At 47.4% G+C, this 15,962-nt stretch overlaps 1 protein-coding gene and 1 long non-coding RNA gene across 3 annotated transcripts in view; one reads left to right on the forward strand and one right to left on the reverse strand.

Annotated features, from left to right (window-relative positions):
- SH3BP5 (SH3 domain binding protein 5) overlaps window positions 1-15,962 on the forward strand; it is a 70,221-nt gene that overhangs the window by 2,368 nt on the left and 51,891 nt on the right. The gene's annotated exons all lie outside the window — the stretch shown is intronic.
- On the reverse strand, window positions 161-14,614 carry LOC148108396 (uncharacterized). Its single transcript, XR_015727863.1, has 3 exons — window positions 14,283-14,614; window positions 1,593-1,728; window positions 161-224 (listed from the first exon to the last, which is right to left on the reverse strand). It is a non-coding gene; the product is annotated as an uncharacterized LOC148108396 (long non-coding RNA).

The raw sequence follows: 15,962 nt of genomic DNA on the forward strand, positions 1-15,962 counted from the left end.
ATGATTGCTGGCGTCCCCTCCACGGAGTTGAGCAACAGCCCGCTGCCTGACAGAATAAAATACACTGCTGAGCCCAGCGTGTGGGTGGAACACATGTGGATCCTATTTCACATGTGTTTCATCATGGGAGCTCGGTGGGGCCAAAACCAAGGGCTGTGTGGAGCACTAAAGTTCACGAGTCTGCGGAAAAGCTTGAAAGGATTGAGGGGAGAATTAGCCGCATCCTGTAAGGGAGAAGAATGAATGAGTTTACAAAGTTTCTCCGATGTTTTAGGGTGGCTCCTTACCTTTGTACTTGGAAACATTGTGTATTCCCTTAGACTTCTACCTTCTTTGACTTTCCTAAAAATTCACCCCCCTTCCACTTCCCTGCTCATTTCCTTATTGTCTGTTTGCGTGTAGAGTATAATGATCTTAATGGTAGCAAAAAGCTGTTTAGACTGGAAGGGCTTTCCTGCTGGGAAGAATCTTGGGGGAGACTAGAACTTGATTTGAATTTCATGAGCATCTTCCAACGTGAGTGTAAATAGATGAGCATTCTTCGCAGCTACCAATTAGTCCCCATCCCTTTTTAGTGGTGGTTGGTTTTACCATCCATCAGCACTTTTGAACAACGCCCACATGGGTCTGAGTGTCTGTGAATGACTCCTTCAGAGAACCCAAGGGCTGCAGAGAGCTGTTGGGAGGACCTGTTTCTGTAGCAGGAGAAGTAGTAGGGAAGGTCACTGAAAAGGGCAGGAAACATCTGGTCCCTAAGAATGAGGGTGTGGGAGATAAGAATAATCTTCAGGGGAGGACACTGGCAGCCTTGATTTCTGACTGCATGGCTAGGCCCTGGAGGCACCAGATCTGAGATTGGCCAAAAAAAAGGGGGGGGGGGGGATTAAAAGCATGTTTTCTGAGTTCTGTGTGAACCGTTATTGCTCACCCCTCTATTTTGATTGTATTTACGTATACGGGCCACCCTCCCCCCCAGGTGAGGAACCTGCATGTTTATTTAAGATTTTTTTTTTGACTTCTGATGAATCGAGTCTCTTGGGGCAATTGAAATCTCTCGGACTCTCACATTTCTAATATATTAAACAACAAAACCCCTGCCATTTTTACAGGGCTTTAGAGTTTACAGAGTGATTTTTACAAGCTTTAGCTCCTGTCACAGCATTCTAGAACTGTGCTATCCAATATGGCAGCCGTTGGGCATGTGTGGCTCTTTACCTTTAAATTAATTGAAATAAAATGAGAAATTCAGTAGCCACATTTCAAGAGCCTAGTAGCCACCATATTGGGCAGAGCAGAGAACAGTTCCATCATTGTAGAAAGTTCTGGAGAGCACAGTCCTGGAAAGTGGGGTCTGCCTCTTCTCCAGATGAGGATGTTGGAGGTACAGGGTCTCATGGTTCAGTGATATGGCAGAGCCAGGTCATTTTCCACACCACTTCTAGCTCCCATGTTTGCCATTCCAACTCTGTGTAGACAATTCAGAAATAGGCTTTTTTTTTCCCCCCAAAGGATTGCTTTATTTGACAAATATTTGTATGCCTGCACTTGGCTTTTTTGGGCCATGAACAAGAAGGCTCCATAAAGGTACTTACCTTCGGAGTATTAAATTGGTTCACCTGATAAACTTCTAGCTCTGATTTCACAATCCTCTTTCTGAATACACGTAAGTGTCTGTGTGTGTCACGGGAAGCTGCAGGACAGGTGTTTCCGGCCTTGCTCTGGAGAGCCCTGGCAGCAGTGAAGAGAGGTGGTCAGAGGGGCTTGTGTTGCTGACTGATCTTTTCTTGGTATTATTAGGATCAAGGTGGACTCACAGAAGTATAACACAAGCTACCTAAGTCATGAAGACTTCCCTCATGGCCACATTGAAAAGTAAAAACGAAACAGCTGAAATCTATTTTGGTTAGCCCAGTACACCCAACATGGTATAATTTCAACATGAAATGAATATACAAGTAGTTAATGAGATGTTTTATGTATATATATATATATATTTTACTAAGTCTTCAAATTCCTGTGCATATTTTACGCTTAGAGCACATCTCAGCTTGGACCGGCCACGTCTGCGTGCTGAATAGCCACGTGTGGCCCCAGGTCTCCTAGGCGTTTCCTGTCAGACTCAGGAGCAGTGGGATTTCACCCTCAGCGCCAGTGCCCTGACGCTCTTCACGCTGCCCGAGCCCCGAGGGGAGGAGGACGTGTGTCTGTGGTGGGCTGCGTTCCTTCCGTCAAGCACCGGGCACCCACCTTGGGTCGGGCACTGTCTGGGCCACTGCAGATCAGTGGGTGGACCAGACAAAGGCCTTGCCCTCAGGGAAGCTAATTTTAGTTGAGGGTGAGGAACCGAGAGGTAGATGATAATTGCTGATTGTCATCACTGCAGCCAAGGAGTGATGTGACAGGGGCTCTGGGGGAGGGGTCACTGGAAGACACCTGAGCAGAAGCCCACAGCGCAGGAGTCCCTGTGTGAAGAGGAGCAGATGGAGTGAGCCGTGGGGGTGGTGGGGGGAGTGTGCCAAAAGATGTGGGACAGGAAACAGCCATTTTAATATAGGGTTGGTTCTCTCGTTATTCATGGTGACAGTTTTCTGTAAAGTCACTGTGAACATTGAATTAGGGAATACTGAACCATTGCCTGGGCCTTTTATTACGTGTTCCTCTGAGCCTCTGGCCACTCTTCATCTGCTGAGCAATCTAGTACCTTGTTTTATGTGCGTTTCTGTTTAAAGCCAGTTTATTTCGTAGACATTGTTGATTCATTACTGTTACACTCATCGGCAACAGCCTCGTGCCTCGGGCCCTAAGGAAGCTTGCGTTGCGTTCCCCGCAAGGCCCGGCACAGCCTTCGTGGGCTCGGGAGCGCTGGCCAGCACTGCAGCCCTGGGCCTGGGGGCCGCTTCAGACAGCTGACTTCCCAGCACAAAGCACGAAAGTGCAAACAGCGTGGCACCAGCTGGACCGGGAAAGGACACTTGGTTACAGCAGGAGAGCTGAAACAAGGCGGAGGGTTTCTGTGTTCCGCCTCCCTGGGAACACGCATGTCCAGCAACTGAAATTGTGCCTGCCCGTGAGTGACTGACTGTAGAGGCTCTTGGGAGTATTGATTTTGGAATTACACATACATTTTAGTGAGTATGGAATCTGCAAATAATGAGGATTGATTGGCTGTCATTTCAGAGCCTCTAGGGAAGGGTCTTTTGCTTCTGCATTTCTTGTCCCTTTGCTTTTTAATTACGATCTGGTGGGGCACCTGGGTGGCTCAGCCGGTTAAGCGCCTGCCTTCGGCTCGGATCGTGGTTCCGGGGTCCTGGGATCGAGTCCCACAGCCTGCTTCTCCCTCTCCCACTGCCACACAGCTACCGCTGCTTGTGCTCACTCTCCGCCCCCACCCCCTTGGTCAAATAAATGAATAAAATCTTTAAAAAAAAAAATTACAGTCTGGAGTGGCCAGTACCCCTCCCAACCTTGACTCTGATTAAAGCATGTTGGTGATGGGGTTTGTGTTAGCTGCTGCTTCCCTCAGAACGTGGCGCAGTTGCCTCTGGGCGGCCGTAGGCTGAGGTGCAGGCCTGGATTCACCCTAGGATCCCATCCCTTGTCCCCCTTGTTCCGGTTCTTTAAATCGGAGAGTACCGAAAGACCTCTGGATGCCAGCCACTTTCTGTGTTGTCAGTTGGAAATCTGCCCCTTCCTGCAGCCTTGGTTTGCCTCTGCCATTGTTTAAACAATGTCGTATTCCCTTGCACTCTGATTTATATCAAGAGGGCCCGTCCTTTCAAACTGGCGACAGGAGTAACCTTTTAACGAGAGAAGCCCTTGGATATGAGCCTGATATTTCAAATTAAGAAAATAAATGTATTTTCTCACAGACATGTGGATTAGTCAGCTTTAATCATTGAGTATGTATTGAGCACCTACTGTGTGCTGAGAACTGCAAAGGGGAGAGAGCAGTGGAGAGAATGGACAGAGAATTATAATTAGTTAAAATACACAGTAGGTTATGGGGTGATATGCCTTAAGGAGAAAAACAAGGCGGGGAGGGGCTAGCAGTGTGGGTATTTGGGAGCCTGGAGGATGCAGTGTTACATCTAGCGGGTTTGAAAGGCTTCCCTGAAAGCCTGTCTGGACAGAGTGCACCTCAGGGCCATGTGGGGGCTGAGCATTCCAGCCAGAGAGAACAGCCAGTGCTAAGCTGGGAGTAAGGCCTGGCCTGACCGAGCACCAGCAAGGGAGGGGCTCCAGGGTCCTGAGGGGGGTGGTAAGCCATGGATAGAGGAGAGGAGAGAGTCAGAGAAATGTGTCACTCAGTGTGTAACAACCCTGCCAGATAAGTAAATGTGCCGATATACTTTTACAAGAGATATTCTGTAGAGCGAGCTTTTCCCCAAGAGTTTATGAAAGCAAGATGCGGCACAGAGGATTTTTAAAGCATTGTAATCAAGATCGCAATATTTCCGTGCCAGTTACCTGTTTTTGACCATGATGTGCGGTGTTTTCATGGTCTCCCTTGCTTGCCTGGAAGGCGGGTTCTTCTAAGGGCCAGGAAACTAGCCCTGGTGGAGGAAGGACACCACCAGGGCTAGTTACCCATGGACAGCTTTTCTCCCTGCAAGTAGTTAGAAGCTGACTTTTTCAGCCTGCCCTTCCCCAGGGAGGGAAAAGCCGATAATTGTCAATGCTCAAGCTCTTTCCCTCACTGCTTAGGTGGGGGTGGTTGGAAAAAGCATTTGATTCTTGGAGCCAGCTGTGTTCCCCAAACATGCATAAGGCTTGCACCTAGAATCTGCCTTTCTCCCCCTCCAGAAAGCAGCACTCTGTCTTTAAAAACAACAACAACAAAAAATTGTGCTTGGAACCTCAGGGATGGGAGAGAAAAGGTGGGGGTGAATTGGAAGCCGTCTGGGTGATGTGAGCTGGAGCTGCAGCTGCTGCTGTCCTCACAATTTTGGCCTGAAATTTGGCCATCAGAATGGTAGGACTTAGGGCTTCCTGCTTCAGTGATGGTCCCCCTCACAGCTGCTGGGATGTCAAGGGACAGTAACTTTTGACCCAGCAATTGCACATGTAAGAATTTATCCAAAGGGAATAATTGGGCAAGGATATAGGTCCAATACTGTTCATTGCAGCGTTGTTTAAAAATGTTGGAAAATTATGAACCCAAATGACTATCAATAGGGGATCTGTAAAATGAATACTGTGCGTGGGCAATGGCTGGTAGCCTAGGCCTTAAAATGATGACATGGCTTGTTATTAACCTAGAAGGATGTCTGAATGGAAAACAGATTCCAAAAGAGCACACAGTATGGTCCTATCCTAAAAAATATGTTTATCTGCGTAGAAATATCTGGCAAAGATTATACACGTTCTGTCTAATGAGAGATGAACAATATTTATTGTCCTTATACTTTCCTATATATTTTTTGAGTTATTTGCATTGAATTTGTATTACTTTATCATCAGGAAAAAACCCCCCAAACCCAAAGTCACGGGGAAGTAGTGGGTTGAGGGAAGACTGGTCTCGGTATCAGGTGACATGGGGTAGCATCTGAGGTCTGCTGACTTTTAGGGGCACTTGGCTCTTTGGAACCTGAGTCACTTCGTCTGTGAATTGGGGTAGTGATTCTTGCCCATGTCCTGGGGTGGCCTAGAGGACAAGAGGCAGTGCTTTGATAGCCATACAGCCAGAGTGACGGAGAGGCCTCATGCCTGCAGGGCAGGCAGGGAGCGCCACGGCCCACGGGGTGCCAGAAGCAGAAAAATCTCTGACGGGATGTCCACTGGAGCCAGGCCTCTCACAGTCTCTGGCCAGGGCTCCGTTCTCCCCCACGCCCCACCATGACATTTCTTTGTCAGAGACTGGCTCTGGGCAAGGGGCCAGAGAGAGGGCTTATATGGGTGGGATGGACTTTGAAGTCACTGGAGCAACAGGCCTTTGCTCTGTGGCTGGTCTGCTGGGGTGTGGAGGTCAGCTTCCTGAGAGAGCCCTGCTTTGTTAGCGCGTGTCCTCTCCTGGGATCTGTCTGGTAGTTTGTGGTGCGCAGGGGCTGTCCGAGTGGATGAATGACAGCAGATTGCCCCTTCATGGCTTTGGGCACATGACTGTCCCTGGGCTTGGTTTCCCCATCCCAGTGATGGTGCATAGTGAGCCGTTATAAGTATTGCTGCTCTTACCGAAACGGGACAGCTGTGGGCTGCAGCGTGGTTCATCCTTGCAGGGAAGACTTCGGTCCATCCTGGGACATCTTCCCGGCCTGTTTTTGTCTCCTAACTGCTCTTCAGTCGCAATGACAGCTCACAATAATAGTGTCTACGATGTGCCAGACCCTGTTCTAAGCACTTTGTGCACATAACTCACTGAGACCTCAGAACAACATTATGCAATAGATGCTATCATCTCCATTTTGCTGATAAAAATGGAGGCATAGAGTTCAAGTGTCTTACTCTTGAGCAATTGCTCAACTTCAGCTCTGTTGACATGGTAGGCTGGATAATTCTTAGTTGCGGGGGTGAGAGGGTGGGGGCTGCCCTGTGCATTGCGGTAACATCTGCTCACTAGAGCCAGCAACAGCACCCTTCCCACCCCAAGTTGTGACAACCTAGCCGCCTCCAGACTTGCCAGTGTCCCCTGCCGTGCAAAATTGCCTCTGGCTGTGAACCACTCCAAGTGTGGCCCTTGCACGGGCTGCCTCAGTGTGACATAGGACTTTGTTAGAATTGCCAAATCTTTTTTTTTTTTTAAGTTCATTTATTTTTTAGTAATCTCTACACCCAGCGTGGGGCTTAAACTCACGACCCTGGGACCAGGAGTTAGAATTTCTGAGGATGGGGCCCAGGAGCCTGTCTTAATCTGTGCCTATCTCATGCATATTCATCAGGCTGTATTCCTGTCATTTCTTTACTTGTCTGGCTCCCCCACTGGGCCCTGGGAGGGAGGGGCTGGGCCTCCCATTTTTGCGCCCCAGCATCCCCTGCAGTGCCTGAACACAGGTATCGTGTGTGTCAGAATGGATGAGTGTTAGTTTGTGGCCAGGATCAAGCTTCCTTGTGGACTCGTGGCTCTCGGCATTGTCCTACACGGTGTCCTACAAAACAGGCAGGGCTCCTTTCTGGATTGCCTGCTCTGGAATTGTGTTTGTCCCCAGGCTGTTCCTAGGCTGCCCCTGCGCACAGTGTCAACACTGGTAGAAGACAACCTGTGCTCTCCTTGCCCTCCCCAAAGTCCCTTGCTCAGAGGGGTCTTAGCTCACGAAGGTATAAGGTTCTGCCTTACTTGGAGATGCTATGGGTTGGTTGGTTTTTAAGATACAGTTGATGAACAATATCCTGTTAGTTTTAGGTGGAAGAGTGGCCTTTCACGTTAAAAAAGGATGGCATATGTGGATAGAGACAAGTGGCCACGATCTAGTTAGTGGGAGGAAATTAGGTAATAAAGTATATATAAAACTGTATGTGGGCCGTATACAAAATGTTACACAGTAACAGAATCTGCATCTGAGAGAAGAAAGGTCTAGTGTGGTCCACAGACTATGAATTGCTTATGACCTATTAAGGTGAAGTAAACACAGAAATTGAGAGTAAGACTTGGGACATTTTTTTTTAAACGCAGTGTGACATTGCTGTGACTTCCACATGGCATTTCACTTTTCTAGTTTATTTTTATTGCATTCCGCAGAAGCGTTGATTCACAGCGGGGTGAGGGGTGGACAGTCCAAGACCATAGAGTTTGAGAAGCATGGTTCTAGATGATGTACCCACAGATGTGACTCGTGGCTGTTATAAGAATGCGGGTGATTTTTATGTTTCATTTTTTGGTATTTTATGAATTATTCACAATGACTGTATTTTATCATCTTCATAAGCAAGGGATGGGATGGAGAATGAAACTGTTATAAAGAGATGTCTTTACGAGTCAAAGACATGAATTTTATATGGAAGGAATTTTCGCAACTACGAAGGCTGGTGGGAAGAAATGTTTGGATTGGTAGTCCCCGCCTTCATTGTAGATAAACCCCGATGTCAGTGGGTTTGCTTGGTGAATGACTGTATTGTTAAATGGCCATCGTGGTAATTCACGGTGGCATGGCAAGTGCCGTAAAGGCGTTTTGAGGATTGTCTACAGCCAGAAACCCTCATTGATACACTTACTAGAAAACTCAGAAATCCCCAAGATAGAATAGTGGGAAACATTTCAAGTATTGAGACTATTTAGATATTGAAACTTAGTTATTGCATGAATTTGTGTTACTATATGAGTTTCGAGTGGATGAGGCCTGTGGGCGCAGAGAGGCTGTCTTGCACAATCTCACTCGCAGGCGCTCCATTCGCAAACTGCTGTTAGTACGGGCTGTTGGCGAGAACACAGAAACAGCTCTCCGATGTTGGAACAGACTCCATTGCCTTAAGAAAAAAATCAGGTAGGTCTTCCTTTGAAGCTGTGAAGACCAGTGAGATGATACGCAGACTTGGCTGGCCCTCAGCTGGAGCCCGCCGTAGGAACACAGGCACTTGCTACTATGGCACAAACGAACTTTTCTGTAGTGAACAGGACTGTCCTCAGGTTTCTCCAAGATCCCTTTCACTTGGAGGTGCCACAAAGTGTCCCCACCTCAGAAGACGACAAGGGCGGATGGATTCGTTGCTGTCCCAGTGGTGGAGAGAAGCTTCAGGTCACAGAGTCGGTAGAGCAGCGGTCCCCATGGACTGTTGCCTTTTCATACAAAGCTGCTGTTTTTTCCTCTGAGCGTTTATCGTAGGGACTTTTAACATAGCGGGCTGTGTGTGTGTTCTGGCTGGATGAATTGAACCTCTACTGAGCCTTATCCTTTGGCAGGTATCCCAGTTCTTGTTGCCCGGCTCCTCTTGAGAGTGGCTTCACCTGCCCAGCCTCACTCGGACGTTTCCAGCAGTAAAGACTGGGGCTTGTATGTGGTGCGTCCTCACCAAGGGCCTCATGATAATTTGATGAGCACCTCCTCGTGAGCTCGGGGTACCAGCCTCTTACTTTCTTAAAGGAAGATGAAAAAAAAATTTGTTCTATTCTTGCCTGATTTTTCCTTTGTGGTGTTTTGCTGGGTTATCCAAGAGATATTAATGTTTGCTCTGACAGAAAGAAACTGCTAACAGGGAGACAATGAGAGGAACATCCGCTGTTTGTTATAACCGCAGACAAGCCCACTTAGTATAAACTCTTCCATTGTTTGGCCTTAGACTCCGCTGAGGCATGATGAATGGGGTTTGGTTGTGCTCGTCCGCCCTCCCCTTCTGGTGCTAGCGTGCAGGGATTCAGCTTCACCCTGCTCGATTGGAAACCTGCAGATTCGATGTTCTCTTCCCCAGTTTTTGGCTTTCTTGGAAGAAGAGTATAATGGGGGTGTTGTCCTGCCTCATTGTTCTGGTTACTATTTCTGCCCAACCAATTACCCCACAACCTCATTGCTTAGAACAGGTGCTCTGTTTTGCTGGTGACTGTGGGTCAGGAATTTGGAGAATGCTCCACTGGGCAGTTCTCCCTTGCAGGGTCTCACGCAGCTGCAGTCTGATGTCAGCTGGGGCTGTGGTCATCTGAAGGCTTGACTGGACAGGACATCTGAGGAGGCCCAGTCCAGTGTCTGGGAGCTCAGCTGGGGTCCTCAACCGGAGTGCTGAATCTGACCTTTCCGGCACAACGGCCCAGGCCCTCTCACCTCCTTAAGGCATCTGGCTCCCCCGACTGTGAGCATCCCGACGTGACCAGGTGGAAGCATCATGCATGGCCTTTTCCGTCTAAGCCTTGGGAGTCTCATAGCAGCACTTGTGTCACATTCTGTGGTCCACGAGGTCATGAGCTCACCCTCATTCACGAGGAGGGGACATAGATCCCATCTCTCGATGGGGAGCAGTGCCAAAGAGTCTCGAGCCACGTTTTAAAACCGCCATGCTCATGGTGATGAGGTACGGACACGGACTCGTTCTGAGGCCTGCAGGCCATTCGTGTTCATTTACTTCCTGACCAACCACATTTCACAATGCCTTGTCGAGTTGCTTTAATGGTTAACCAGCGGGCAAAGCAAGGCCTTTGGTCAGCATTCTCAGTGACCCTTAAGCCAGCCAGCAACAATAAGAGCAAAAGGAAACTGGTTTGTTTGTTTAAGCAACGCTCTGGGTCTTGTTTTAGGGAATGCTTTGCCACTGTGCCCGTTTCTTAAAAATGTTGTCTGAGAGAAAATGATGCCATGGCTTCAAGGCCTATTAGAAAACATCAGTGGAGCCTAAAGCCGAAAGTGCAGTAGCTCGGCAGACACTTTATAAATTCAGGAGCGTGGAGGGGAGGTTCTCAAGCTTCTTGGGCAGCTCAGGACATGCTGCTTGCTTTCCTTGCCCCTGGTTTTGCTTGCATCCCCACTGGGGAAATAGAATCTTGGTTTTGCCTGCATTTGCTAGAAATTGGATCTACTTCCCAAGTGGGAACTTGTTAAAGCAAACCACACTGCAATAAAACGTAGGGTCAAAAATGGGTAGGAAAACTTGTTTTGGAGTCAGTAGATACTTACTACCTAGAACGTGGTAGAAAGAGTGGGCTTTGGAGTTCAGGAGGGCTGGATTTGAATTCTGCCTCTGCCTCTTCATAAGCTAAGCAGTCTTGGCAAGGTTGGGGGGTGTTTTTTGGTTTTGTTTTTGTTTTGCCTTTCTGGGTTTTTCTTCTCTCTGCAAGGGGAAGGGCAATACCTGTCTTGCAGGGCTGTTAAGGATTAAATAAGGGATGTTTATGAAGTGCCTGGCACGGTCCCTAGCACGGAGTGTTCAACAAATGTTGGTTCTTTCTACCTTTTGTCATTTATTGAATAATGGCGCCTACATAAAAGGCATGATTTATTGAAAGCTTATTGTGTGCTAAGTATTGTGCTAAGTGCTTTATATAGTTTACCCTAGTCTCACAGCAGCTCCCGAGGACATTGACAAGAAATGGAGGCAAGAAAGATTGAGTCCCTTCTCGCAGGTCACATGGCCAGCAGGGAGGCGAGCCAAGATTTAAATTCAGGAGTCTGAGACTGGAGGCCACAGCCGCAAGTGGTGTGGGGATGTGTGCTGTGCGTGTGGAGGACGCATATTCTGAGGTCCCCACCAAGACTGCGGGTGAAAGAATGCTGGTGTAGGACTTAGGGGACAAGGCGTTCAACCCGCTCTGATTCTCACCAGGTATACATCCTTGGGAGGGGATCTTAACTTCCCGAGGCCTCAGTTACCTCATCTGTGAAATGGGAGCATCTGAGCTAAATGACCGGCAGAGTCCCGAGATTTCGATGTTAGCCATCTGCCAAAAGAATTATGAATCCCCCTTAGTCTCGATGGTGGGGGAAATGCGAAAGCTCTTTGGTCAATCTATGCTGCAATAGGCTTAACATTTTATTTTTATTGAAGCACTTCTTGCACATAGGTAGGGAAAAGCCCCTGAGAAGTTTTACTGAGAAATGAAAGTCCTCTGCCTCATTCCTTCCCACCCCCCAGTTCTACTCCCAGAAACAACCACTTTTAATGTTTTTAGTTATTTCTTCTGGTGGATTCTTCTGTATGTCTGAAGTGATAGCAATGGATTTTGACTTCATTCTTTTGCGGCCTGTGCCCTCCTTTCTTTCCATTCTGATGAGCTGCAGGCAGGAGGAAGGTTCTCCAAAGGAGGCAGGACAGCCAGCTTGCCTGGAGTGCTGTGGTGGGTGGAATCATGCTTCCAACAGAGGCCGCATTGCACGACCTGGACAGGTTCCCAAGGTTACGTGAATTTACCCTAGCGTCCTGATTCCAAAACTCATGTTAACTACAAAATGGGCCTTGTATTGCATTCCAGCGTGGGTGTGGTTGAAGCACTACCCCTGATAAACATGCTTGTCAATGGTATATTCCATCCAAAATGTAATATTTGCGAATTTTTAGAAAAAAGTGGGTCCTGGGGCGCCTGGGTGGCACAGCGGTTAAGCGTCTGCCTTCGGCTCAGGGCGTGATCCTGGTGTTCTGGGATCGAGCCCCGCATCAGGCTCCTCTGTTGGGAGCCTGCTTCTTCCTCTCACACTCCCCCTGCTTGTGTTCCCTCTCTCACTGGCTGTCTCTTTCTCTCTCTCTGTCAAATAAATAAATAAAATCTTTAAAAAAAAAAAAAAAGGTAAAAGAAAAAAGTGGGTCCTGAAGTTGAGCAAATGTGTTCATAAGCCTTTGGTGTAAACATGGAAATAGTTCACTTGTGGTTGAACTCCGGAAAATGCCATGGTTTCAGCAATTGTGCCTCCTTTTATGCAAAGAATCCTGTGGGTTTAAAAACCTGTGTTTGGCCATGAATGAAAAAAACATTGGGACCTGTCAGTCTTTCTAGGGGTGTGTGTGTGTGTGTGTGTGAGAGAGAGAGAGAGAGAGAGAGAGGAGACAGTATATGTGAGAGTGGATGAGCATGTGTGTGTGAGAGAGAGCGTGTGAGTGTTGTGTGTATGTTTGTGAGTGTTGTGTGTGAGTGTGAGAGTGTGTGTGAGAATATGAGAGGGTGTGAGAGTGTGTGAGTGAGTGTGTGAATGTGAGAGTAAGTGTGTGAAAGTGTGTGTGTGTGAGAGTGTGTGTGAGAATGTAGGGTTGTTATGTAACTTTAGTCTTTCCTCCAGGGCTAACTAGGACTGACCCTTGTACCCCAAGATTTGAAGGGCTATGGCGTTTTTTCTTTGTGGTGCTTTGGACCTTGGGCTATTTAAACGTACTGTTTTATAATTGGTTCAGTTCCATTCTGGTGGCTCACACTCATGTAACATCATAAAACAAAAGATGAATTGAAAGTGAGTCTTTTCCAAACGGACATTCTACAGAGTAACTGGCTCATATTATTCAAAAATATCAAGGCCATGAAAGACAAAAAAAAAAAAAAAAAAGACTGAAGAACTGTTCCAGATTAAAGGAGACTAGAGGAATACGACAACTAAATGCAAGCTGGCAAGCCTGGATTGGATCCTGAAAGGTTTTTTTTCCTTTACTATAAAAGACAATAGTGAGACAGTTGATGCAATTTGAATAAAGTCAGAGACCAGATTAATTGGTTGTATCTGTGTTAACGTTCAGATTTTGATCATTGTACTCTGGTTACGTAAGACAACTATGGGCTGAACAATTTCAGGGTTAAGGGATGTCATGTCTGCATCTTATCCTCCTTTTTTTTTTTTCCAAATCTGAAAGTATTTTAAATTAAAAATTTGAAAGGAAGAGCCTTTTCCTTATTCCCAGATCTGCCAGCTGCCTTAACTCAGCTTCCAAATGGCAGGGCCTCCCTTGGGGATGGGATCTTGATGTTGGCCAGACCTTCAAGGGAAACCTCATGATCTGGGCTGGCGGGGACAGCTCTGGTGGGCTGTGATGTCCTTTGAGAGGGGACTGGGTGCTCTCCTGCATGTTTGGAAACATCCTATAGTCATGTCAGGGCTCTAGATCAGCCTTTCTGTAGGAGGAACTTGGTTTTCATTGAGCCTAAAGAAAGTTCTAAGATCTCTGTTAACCTCAGAAGAGGGGAACTTGCAGCAGGAAACCATATTGACCACCATCTTTTCTTACTTTCCTTTTCCCCCCTCTCGGTGGAAGGAACCTCTTGATAATTCAGAACCAGGGCAAGTGGTGTGGTGCTATGAAAAGAGGAAACAGCACCTGGCCTTGTCACCGAGGCAGTCAAGCTGCATAGGGCCTGCCCTTGGGTCCGGAGCTGGGCAGTGCCCAAGCTGGGATTAGAAACCCCTACACTGTGTCCCATAGCCACTCAGAAGGCTTTACTAAAAGGGAGGATTTTCTGAAAGGTTGAAGGAACCTTTCACGGAAGCCAAGGGAGGGAAGCACCATGGAGCCTTAAGCACAGAAAGCCTGAACATCCCAGATGGCCGACCCTCTCGGTTTACGCCCGTTGTTCCAGCCTAGTTATTAATAGTGTTCTGCCTCACGGTCAGAAGTGCCTTGGTTTGATTGATAATTTATGTGGCCGTGTAATTGCAGGATTAGAGTCTGGGACCCAGCTAATCTCCCACAAGCCTTCCTCTCTGCTGCCTCTGTTCTCTCATTGGCCTTGGCTCACTATCTGCCCTCGCTTTGTCTCTCCCTCCTCTGGCTTCCTCTGTTCCCTGAGACAGGGTCTTGCAGCAGAAATATGGTGGCCAGGTTCCGCCTGATGCAGTGGGGACAGTCCCCACGGGAGGAACTGGTGGGTTTGACAGATACCCCAGGAGGCCTCTGCTACTGAAGTCAGAGCTCGAGGTGGAAAAGAAAAGGAGTCAGAAGGGAGAGGAGCTAGGTACCTGGTTCTCAGCAGTGACTGGCTCCCGGTCGAAGGCCCTGCTCTTTTCTTCCCCGTTCTTTTCTGTGCATGTTGCCATTCCTTTAGAGCTGTTCTAACCAGGTTCTTCTGGTTGGATGACCCTCGCTGATGTGGCATTGGGCCTGCAGGGATGGGGAATGTGGCTCCCAGAGGGGTGGTGGGGCTGACTCCAGCTCCTTGCTCCCCTTCCCTCCCCTCCCCACTTCTGCTTCCTCCTGGCTCCTGCATGCTCAAGCCTTGGCCTTCCTGGTTGGGCTCTCTAAGCCCCAGCTCTCCACTGGAGCCTTCTTCCAGTTCTGCCTCTGCTGCAAAATTCCCGAAGGTGAAATGTTACTGTCCTGGCTGCCCTTCTCATAGGGCTATGAAAGCCACTCCCCTTGGGACCTGGGACCGAGGGAAGGAAAACTAAACAGAGGCGAGGAAAACAGGCCGCTGGAGGGCCGGAGACGTGTGGCCTTATCTCCCAGAATGGAAAAGGGGAGTGAAATCCAGAGTTAGGGGCTAGACTTGTGCAGTCCCATGTAGCAACCATGAGCCACATGTGGCTATTTAAATTATAATTTAAACGTTATAATGTAATTAAAAATCCGGGCCACATTTCACATTTTCATTTGGCCGCATGTGGCCAACAGCATCTGTGCTGGACAGCACAGATACAGAACATTTCCACTCCTGCGGAAAGTTCTGTCAGACACCTCTGGAGAGCTCTTATCCCTTTTCACCCAAGCGCTATTTCAAGTGTTTTCTTTGTGTGTTTTAATAGCTGCCACAAGTGCTCTTAAAGAATAGACTGAAAGGGTGAAAAGAAAACATGGTACATAGTAAACTTAAAAACATCCCAGGTACCTTATAACTGGTCAGTAAGTCAGTTTCCAGTGGTGCCTTTTGTCATGTAATTCTAGAATGTTCCTGCAAATGGAGACTTTACACGTCGAATTCTAGTTATTCTTCTGCCACTGTCATAATTTTTGCCATATCCTAGTTCTGTATATACTGTTTATTCCATATTTTCCTTTAAGCCGATTCATATTTTTACTTCACCTTGTTTGAAATGGAGACTTCATGACTGTAAGTGGAAAGCCATCCAAAGGAAAACGCTTTTTAAAAGCGACCTTTTTATTTTGTTAAGTTTTTAATTTTAATTCCAGTGTAGTTAACATAGTGTTAGTTTCGGGTATATGATATAGTGATTCAACAGTTCTGTACATTTCTCAGTGCTTATGATAAGTATACTCTTAAAGCATGCTTTTTATTGAAGAATTTTACATGTATGTACAAGTGCCCAACTCGGAAGGGCACATAGCTTGGTGATTTCCAAAAACAGTGCCGTTTTGTTTCCAGTGGATTTGCTGTTTTGCTTATCAAATTCTAGCAGATTCCCTTCTCTGTGGAAGGCTCTGAGCTAGACTAGCTCCCCCATTCTTAAGGAAATTAGCAAATGTAAAGATGTGGGAAGGTGCTATGGAGACATAGTAGCACCAACAGGGCCTTCTCCTTGGACAAAAGCAGAAAGATTCAGGAAAGATCTGAGAAGGAACAACTGCTTCACTCTTATTGAAAATACACGGGTGTTTCTAATTTGCAAGAGGTCTTTGCAGAGCAGGCCCAAGGGGGAGAGAGTGGCTTAGTCTACACAGCAGACTGGTGCTTTTGGCCTCGG

The sequence above is a fragment of the Ursus americanus genome, chromosome 20 (genome assembly GCF_024610735.1).
Source record: "Ursus americanus isolate L20-20 chromosome 20, mUrsAme1.1.p, whole genome shotgun sequence".
In the NCBI taxonomy this organism is placed as follows: domain Eukaryota; kingdom Metazoa; phylum Chordata; class Mammalia; order Carnivora; family Ursidae; genus Ursus; species Ursus americanus.